The 9,636-nt window shown below is 40.2% G+C and overlaps 1 non-coding gene across 1 annotated transcript; it reads left to right on the forward strand.

Moving 5' to 3' along the window:
* The first annotated feature begins 1,834 nt into the window (after positions 1–1,834).
* On the forward strand, positions 1,835–1,908 carry trnai-aau (transfer RNA isoleucine (anticodon AAU)). The gene has a single exon. It is a non-coding gene; the product is annotated as a tRNA-Ile (tRNA).
* The last annotated feature ends 7,728 nt before the right edge of the window (positions 1,909–9,636 follow it).

Consider the following 9,636-nt stretch of genomic DNA (forward strand, 5'->3'; position numbering starts at 1 on the left):
AACAGTTAGCTAGCTAACAAACTACCAGCACCTAAACGATCAAAGTTGAAAGCTGAACAATGAAATGGTTCCACAAGGAATGGTTTATAGCCCCGAGTTTGACACTCGCTGACCTCAACTGTTAGCTAGCTAACTAGCGTATCGCTGTGATAAAGCGATACAATCTTTAGCAATGAGGACATGAATAAAGTATCCTTTACAATTTTCACAATATTGTGAAATTTAATTTGCTGGCATTGGAGGTTATTAAATATTCACAATATCAATAATAATTCCTTGGCTCACAGAATCAGACATTACATTTTTGCTGTTATGGCAGCTGTTATAAAGATCATATTTATACAAAACCCTGTTCAGTTAGTGCTAGTATTGAGGAACCATTGCATAACTAATAGCGGTACAGAGACAGAAACATCATGTGTTCAGATGAATAACTGGATGTGTGTGAGACAGTCTGTGAGAGGTTTGCATTTGTGTGTTGCATGACTATGAGTGGGAAAACCATATAAAGGTAAAAACATTACCTCTGCAACAAGGATCTCTTCTATTTGAAGGAAAGGTTTAAGTTAGACACAGTCTCAACAGAGTAAGTTAAATCTGTCTGTGTTAAGACCAGTTGACATATCAGTGGTTTATCACTGATTATGTCTGCCACTGAGATACCACAAATTAAGCTTTCCAGATTCCAAGACATACAGTTGTGCAGTGTGAGCCATACATCAATTTGAAAACTTCAAAAGTCACGTAATGTGTGCATGGCATAAGCGTATTAGCAGGTCCCGAAAACATTTGCTATCAGAAAGGATTTCATCATAGAAAAAAACTACAAATTCTAGACTTGAGAATGTGAGCATCAATCCCACTAACACTCACATACTAAAAGAGCACTCTACCACTTGACCTAGTTCTCCTAGAGTGGGACTTGTTTGCAGATCGGACAAAAGCTGAAGACACAGTGGAATGGCAATTCTCTAGGAGATCATACCAAATCCTGCATCCACCCTAAATATTTCATCTAGCTGTGAAGTCAAAAAAGCTTATTCCTGAAATGACAGGAATAGTTCTTGCAGATTCTGATATGCTATGCAAACACTATAAAATGTGAGCTATGTTAGATCTGGCAGCCATTGGCTCTAACTGTCTCTTTTTATTGAGTTAAGCAATGCTTACAGAATAACTTTCTATGGCTTCAAATACTTCCAAGAATTAAACCTTGCAGAGTTCTGTAGCTAGACACATTGTCTCTGTAGGTTTGACATGTTCATTTGACAAACTAGCTAAAATAGCATCTTTTGGTTTGAATAAATTGCCCCTTAGACCCAGACAAAAAATTGCTCAAAATCTTTCTGCTTATTCATGCAGCAATGACACAGATTTCCAAAGAAAGAGGACGTATGGTTAAAGCTAGAAAAAAATGCCTACTCTGTGCTCAGGCAGAAAATCTGATATTTTAAATATGTCCCTAAAAGGTTTATATTCCTTGGCTCACAGAATCAGACATTACATTTTTGTTGTTATGGCAGATTTCATGGTGTAATAGACAGCACTATGTAACTCACAGCAATAAAGCTCAGTGGACTTTGCAATTGATGATTTCGTCACTGTGTACAACTGCACTGAATTGCTCTTTAACAAAAGCTTCTCCACATTTGCTTTTGAAGTTTAATTCAAAAGTTGGCTGCAGAATAACCATTTGTCAGAGGGAACAATAAGTGTCAACTTTCACCTATGCTCGGTCGAAAAAGTGGCCGTAATCTTGTTGACACCAAGTCTACAATTTCATGGAAAGGTTCCCTTCAGTGCTGCACCAAAAACTGCGAAATGAACGGAGAAAGGCCGATTAGCTCAGTTGGTCAGAGCGTGGTGCTAATAACGCCAAGGTCATGGTTTCGATCCCCATATGGGCCATGTGGGTTTTGTTTGATGAATGACCCCTTGTCAACAAACCACCTGTTTGAACTTGTGTTGCTTATGACATTGCTTGTAAATCACAATCTGCTAAGACATGTTCCAAGTACATGAGAGTGTGTTCTTGATTACAAAACTTTACCCATGGATTTGTGCTTGTTTACAAATCTTGGACAATGCAGAGAAAAGTATGAAATCAGAGGGACTCTGGCATTAGTGTAAGGCTCTCGATCGCTGTGTGAATAGGTCAAAGAAGCAATTCCAGAGGCATGCAGACAACCTGCATCCTCCCCATCAAATTATAGCCAGTTAGGTGTCTGGAAGTGCCAGGGAGTTCAAATCCTTTAGTCTGAAATGTGTTGGGATATGATTATGCCTGCCACTGAGGTCTGACAGCTCCACAGTTGCCTTGTGAAAAGAATACAGTATAGACCGGCACCCACATACATTACTGTACACATCAGAGATCAGCGCAGGAATATCAGTTTGTAAACCCGCCAAATCTGCCCCCACAGGCTCCCTGAGTTCTACTAATCGCTCCAACACCTTGTTTCAACCTCAGTTTCTTTTTTTTTTTGAAGCGCATGAGGCAGCTTCAGCTATTTCCACAGGCAATCATATTAGATGTGCCATCAGTAACCAGACATGTGACTTTATTTTATTCCCCATTCTTCCATAAGAGAGGATTTCACACAGGCCAAATTTTCAGCCGTATGCGCCTGCAGGAATTTCACAACACCAAGTAGTGTAGACTTCAGAAATGTGTTGTCATCTACAAAATGGCAGGTCACAGCCAAGAAGGCATCCACATTAAGAGATGTCCACATATCTGCTGACAAACTCATTGCAGGAATTTTCTGGACCTCAGCTTTGGCCTTCTCTTTCTCTTATTGACATTTGGCCTCAACCATGGCCTTTACAGTCTAAAGGGAAGGAAGAAAATAATTATATATATTTTTAATACTACTCTCATAATGTATCCATGTCACCACACATACCTTCCTAGTTAGGAGAATATAAGTTGAATCCAATTTTGCTACCAAGTCCCTGAAGCTTTTATCCTCAACTATGCTAAATGGCTGTGTGTCTCTAACTATCATGGGGACCAAAGCCTCATCTAGCTCTTCCTTTCTGGTCACTGCTTTGTAAAGATTAGATTATACTTTGTCACCAAAAAATATAGTACTCACCAATGAAATTCACTTTATAATCCAATCCAAACTGCAAATATATATATATATATATATATGTATATACAGTATATACACATTTTATATACATGTGCATAATAACGTTAACACCTTGTGACAACTGATAAATAAGCCAAATGACATTGGCAAGGGTGACAGTAGGAAAAACTCACTGGAATGGTGGAAGGGACTTGGAAGGTGTCAGACTCAAAAGGGAACTCATCCTCCTTCGGTTAACCCTGGATAAACCTGGCCAGAGATGAGTTGGGTAGAGGATGGCTGACAAATTGTAAGCATGAAAGATACACTACAGCATTCCTACACAAAGACATCATAGGAGATAGAAACAGAGCACAGTTCACCTGAATAGAACACCTGGGTAGAAATACAGTAACTCATTATTATAACAGTACAAAGAAATGAAATGTGGATCATCCAGGTGAGGTTCATCTGCTAATCTGCACATAAATATTGTTTGTGACAGTGCAGAATGTTGCAGGTAAATGGAGGGCAAGGTGCTGTCATTTTAAGCATTTTAAGGCAGGTCCAGGAAGGAGAAACCCCAGCAGGTAGGAAGAGTTAGTGGGGAGCACAGATAGCGCAGCACTCCAGAATCATGTACTGGAGCATGGTGTGTCCACTGGGGGGAGGTGGGGTGGTTGGAAGAGCATAAAAGACTGTTGTTACTGCAAAGATTCATTTAGACCTTTCATTTGGACTGTTATTCTTTTTGTAGGGGGCGGGGGGGCATGTATTTAATGAAATAATAACGAAAAATTAATAGATTAATTCATACCAACTCAAATTTGCTGGTAAAGAAATAATTTGTAAGGTAAAAGTTATTTTAAGAGTGATGTTAAGGAATTTTTTAAAATGTTAATTATAATTTCATTAGAATAATTCTAACATCTACGGGATGATCTGAGGGTTAAAGAAAAAAGAGGTGGACCTTATGGGCAATAATGCAAAAGTCATTATTGTAGTACAAGACCCTTTGTTCTAGCTAAGTGATCTGCTGCATCTCAGTTTGAGTCATGTAGAATTCTAAAGACAGAAAGTCTTTATTCTGGCATAAAATAAAACTGAAGGGGGAAACATACTTTGAGTTAGTACCAGTAGTTATTGATTGTACACAAAGTCCAGTATGCATCCAAATGTAATCAAGAGATATCTGTTGGTAGCTGAACATCTCCAACTCGTACAATGCAATGTTTCTTCTTTGTGTCAAATGAACTTAACAATTCAAACATCCATAACTGGCCGTGTTTCTTGCCAACATACTGGTGTTTGGACTTATGGGATTACATGTCTGTTGCCTTCAATAGCTTAGTTGGTAGAGTGGAGGACTGTAGAATTTAAAACTGTTATCCTTAGTCTGTCAGTTAAAATCTGACTCAAAGGAAGTTTGTTTTTTCACATACAAGCTTCTTTTTTAAGTGAGCAAAAAGAGCGTCCCCTGACCAGGAATCAAGCCCAAGTCGCAGTGGTGAAAGTGTTGAATCCTAGCCACTCACCAACCAGCAATAAAGCTCAGATGCTTCTGACAAACATTTGTCAAATTCTGTATTCCTAGTATACTGACGATGTTTGTATGCATACTAGACTTGGTATGCATGAGCATTAGGAGGTCATAAAGAGAGGTATTCATATTTCTTTTTAATCCACATAAAAATTAAGTTTGAAAGAGAATCCTAGCCACTAGCTCACCAGGGATAAAGGTGACAGTTTCCTCTGACATGAACATGACCTACATTCATTGGTAACATTTTGAACGAAACCAGGCAAAAGTATTTAGTCACTAGCTGAAATAGCTCAGCTGGGTGAGTGTTAGATTGAATATCAAAAGACTCCTAGTTCAGTCCTGGGTTTTGGTAGCTGTGCAAGACCAAGCTCCTTATCAAATTGTCCTCTTTTTAAGAATATTTCATAAACTTTTACATTCCTTTCTAAAAACGAATAAGACATTATTGTTTTTACGCTACTGTTAGAAGTCATAGTGTAATAGTGCTCTAGACTTTGAATTCAGTGATCCTACTTAAACTTTAGTGGAATTTGCACTTCCTTATGATATGTTTCCTCACTGCACAGAGAGCCATTTGAACATTGGCTTCTGTATAAACCCTTTTGAAATGTTTTTCATTAGTTGTCTACTGGCCAAACAACTGGACAAAGGAAGGGTAGGCGTCAGCTTGCATGTATGCTTCTGTTGGTATCCTGGTTCACACACTCCCTGTGTTTTCATGGAATGGGGCCTACCTCAGCTTCCTTTGGCTCATGGATGGGCTTTGTCCTACCAAAAAAGGTGATGCAAATAAGTCATCTGCTTACTAAAGTTCTTGAAAATCACACTCTGCGAAGAGGCATTGCATAATGCAAAAAAACCTTCAGAAACAATACACTCTAATGACAGCAACCAACATACTTAATACAGGAGTGACCTCAGGGGTGACCTCATCCAAAGGCCACAACAGGAACAACAGGCTTAAGAAGGGACACATGAAATGACCTCAAAACACAAAAGTGAGCAGGTAAGATGAGTTGATATGTGACTTCATTAATGTGCTTGGTAATTTCATATGGACCGATATACTTGGGACCTAACCTGCGACATGACCCCGGCTTGCGGAAGTCCTGTGTAGAGAGCCACACTCTGTCACCAGGTTGGTATATCGGGTTCTCCCCTCTGTGCCTGTCCGCAATTTCCTTATACATTCAGAGAGCTCATACAATACACTGATCTGTTTCCTCCCATACCCTTTCGCTCCGCTGCATCCACTCATCCACAGCGGGGAAACCAGCTGATATGGAAGTCCATGGGACATTTAAGGTTGATAACCTAAAATACAATAAAAAGGAGTCAAGCCAGTGGATGAACTAGTAAGTGAATTTTGGGCCATTTCTGCCAATAAGAGGAACTTGGACCGGTCTGATGGATTGTTCATATAAAAACAATGTAGGAATTGGCCATTTGACTGTGGATGTAAAACTAATAGCTACCCCGATGTGTTCAATATAGGAAGCCCAAACTCGAGATGTGAATTGACGTCCCCAATATGATATTATGTCCTCTGGGATGCCAAATATACGGAACACCTGGTTAAACAAGGCTTCCACAGTTTGGCAGGCTGTAGGCATACTCGGAAACACAATGAACCACACACCCCTGGAGAATCCATCAACTACAGTGAGGACAGAGAGGTCAGTAACGCAATCTAAGGTGATGTGAGACCAAGGACTTTCTGGTACGGGAAGAAGCATGAGCTTTCCTGTGGGTAGGGTCTTAGGCATCTTGCTTTGACTGCAAATTGAACATGAAGAAACATACTTATAAATATCGCTTGTCATAGCCCTGAACCAGCGAAGAATGAGCCCACTTCAACAGATGGTCACAGCACAAGGTAGGTAATGTTTTCCCGACAGACATTCCATTGGGATGACTGTGTCTTGTATGGCTTGTTTATTCCATCATCTATTTTATATACACTTGTCTATTTAATCATCTATTGTAACTTGGACTTGTCGTATCGTTGTGAAAGTACAGCTCCTACCACGATGTTAGCAGCATCAGCTTCCACGACAAATGGAATGGAAGGATCAGGATGTCGACGTATGCTAGCCGTGGTAAAAGCTTCTTTCAGTTTCCTGAAAGCTTGATCAGCCTCCTGATTCCAAAGTAGCTTGGTCATTGCTCCTTTCAGGAGGGCTGTGAAAGGAGCTGCAATGCTGCTAAAATTCCATATGAAGCATCGGTAAAAGTTTGCAAATCCCAAGAATCTCTGGAGTTTTTTAACTATAATAGTAATGGGCCACTGGAAGATGGCTTTGATCTTCTTATCATCCGTAGTGATTTCACCATGGCTGATCACGTATCCTAGAAAAGTTATAGTTGGAAGGTGGAACTCACATTTCTTTCCCTTTACAAACTCAATAAACTTTTACTCTTTACTACTCAATGCATAAAGCTGTCTGTGTTTGATGTGCTCTCATTTTCCCACCACATCCATTTAGCAGTACTTCTGAATAACCGAAATGGCTTAAAACAGCTGAGGGGATGTTTGAAACTGAGTGATAAGATGTTCAGCAATTTATATATCATAATACAAGTAAATTAAATTGGGCTGAACTGGACAATAGTACCTGGCATGAAAAGTATGTCGTAGAGAGAGTAACAAAAAACTCAACCTCTCACCTCGCGCTCTGAGATGTCTCCGTCACTGTCTGTAGTGTCCTCTAGGATACTGCTGCCCTCACTAAAGTGTGTCACCCTGACCGGGTCAAACATCTCTTGAACATAATAACTACACAATGGAAAATCAGCTTCAAGTGCTGCACTGAGCAAGAGTGCACTGTAAATGGCCAGATATAAATGGCAATGTCAGTAGTAAATTTATATATGCAGTCATGGAACAGGACCTAGCTGTAGAGCACAGCTTTAAGGTGCATATTATGATGTGCTCTTACCAATCATCCTCCTGGCTGTGTCTTGCTCTTTTGGCCAAATGTTTCTCTTCCAAAGCAGACAGACCAGACTTGCTGCATATTACTCCGTGCACTATAAATAAACCACATGTATAATGCCTTGTAAACAATGCAACAAGGGAAATTTGAATTGTGACTACTCTGTTAAAGGGGCGGATAAGGCAACCCACCCAAACCCCCCCGAAAGCTGTTCTGTTATCTCTAATTGCTATGCAATAGTCCTGTGATTTACTCAAAGGCTGGAGAAGTTTCACCTTTCTCTACTTGAATCCTGAAGGCTGTTCGGTTCTGTCGCCCACAATCCATCCTGTGTAATTAAACATTCACATCATAACTCGACCCCGTGCAATAGGGCAAACTCATTCAGATGGGGGAAAGGATTACAGCTTACCTGTACTGCTGCCGCAACTGCGACCATTCCAACAACATTCACATACATTCCAGCAACATCCTATTATAGGACACAGTGGGCTTAAGTACACCCATTTAATAGCATGTTGGACCTTCTTTGGCCTCCAGAACTGCAGCAATTCTTTCTGGCATAGTTTCCACTATGTGCTGAAAATACTCTGCACGAATCTTGGTCCAATCTTCATAGGATATTTTCTCTCAAATTACATGGAGGGAATGACATGTTCTAAACTGCCTGTTATACTCTTACAGCCGCTTTGAAATACAAAGAAAACATATTTATCTTCCACTCCACTCAAGGATGGCCACACTTGGAATTTCCCTTGGCACATTTAAAACATTGTATGAGCCAGATAGCTTCTGTTTTCAACCTTCCAATGCTCTGAGTATTAGTGTTCCATGCATATGAGATGCTTCAACACGTCCATGCATGTTGTAAAGAAACAGAGTGTAAGCAGTATTAATGAAAGTGCATCTCTACCTCAAACTCACCAGTGTAACAATTACAGTTTGTGAAATCTAATTTTAAATGGCGATCAGCCTTCTTAACAAATCTCCAATAACAAATAAGCAGAACTCACCTTGTTAAGTGTTTGTGTTTGTTCGTGTGTGTGTGTGTGTGTGTGTGTGTGTGTGTGTGTGTGTGTGTGTGTGTGTGTGTGTGTGTGTGTGTGTGTAGTTTTAAGCATAGCAAGGCACTTCAGGGTTGCCAGGTGGAGCCTTCCTGAAGACCCTGATACTGAAACAGCATTAAAAGCTGCAATGGCACTGTAGTTGTATTTATCTGCACTAATACAGCTTTGAACTATTGCACTCTTACATACAGTAAGTTTCTGTGTACCGGTGTACATTTCTGTGTACCTTTAGTAAATAAAGGGATTCTATTCTAATATTACAAGTGCTAGAAGTGCTGAAACTCCAAACAGTGAAGAAACCAGTGGAGCTTAATGACTGGTCAGATGAAGAGAGTGAAGTGAGGAGTTTCCTTCAGTGTCTGCCATGTCCCAGCTGAGGTGAGTGTGAAGCTTTTATTAGTACTATAGCAGTTGTGCTTAACTTTGAAACTGATGGTGTCACAGCCATTTGTGGCTGAGAGTCTAGAAGAGCATAATTGGCTGTACTCTTAGGGAGAGAGGGAGTGGCATACGCTCTCTCCCCTGTCAATTACAGAGACACCGTGCAATCAAGGGCGTCTATAAGTTCACGCGTCAGAAGGGGGAGGAAAAGACTATTTTCTGAGTACTTAGAATAACATTCCGTATTTTTTGGAGAAAGTTTTCTAGAGTGTTTTCATGTAGAGAGAGAAATGAGTGGCTAAAATGTCAGAAACATTAAGGAGACAAATAGGGAATACTATAACAGCTCTTTCCATGTGTTAGTGACACCAGCGTTCCCTCTTTTCCCAGATGGTAAAAAAGAGCCCTGACTCTTGCAAACTTCATTTTTTTGTAGAACAAAGAGAAAGATAAATAACTCGCTTTATGGCCTTTTTCCACTCATGCATACCAAGTCCACTATGCATCTAAACATTGTCAGAATAGTAGGAGTGCAGACTTTGAAAAATGATCTTGTCATGTAAACTCAGTAGCTTTGTCCCTGGTTGTCTAGTGGTTAGGATTCGGCGTGTTCACCCCCGCGGCCCCGGTTC

This window comes from Electrophorus electricus, unplaced genomic scaffold (genome assembly GCF_041902795.1).
Source record: "Electrophorus electricus isolate QZ-2024a unplaced genomic scaffold, ASM4190279v1 Scaffold36, whole genome shotgun sequence".
In the NCBI taxonomy this organism is placed as follows: Eukaryota; Metazoa; Chordata; class Actinopteri; order Gymnotiformes; family Gymnotidae; genus Electrophorus; species Electrophorus electricus.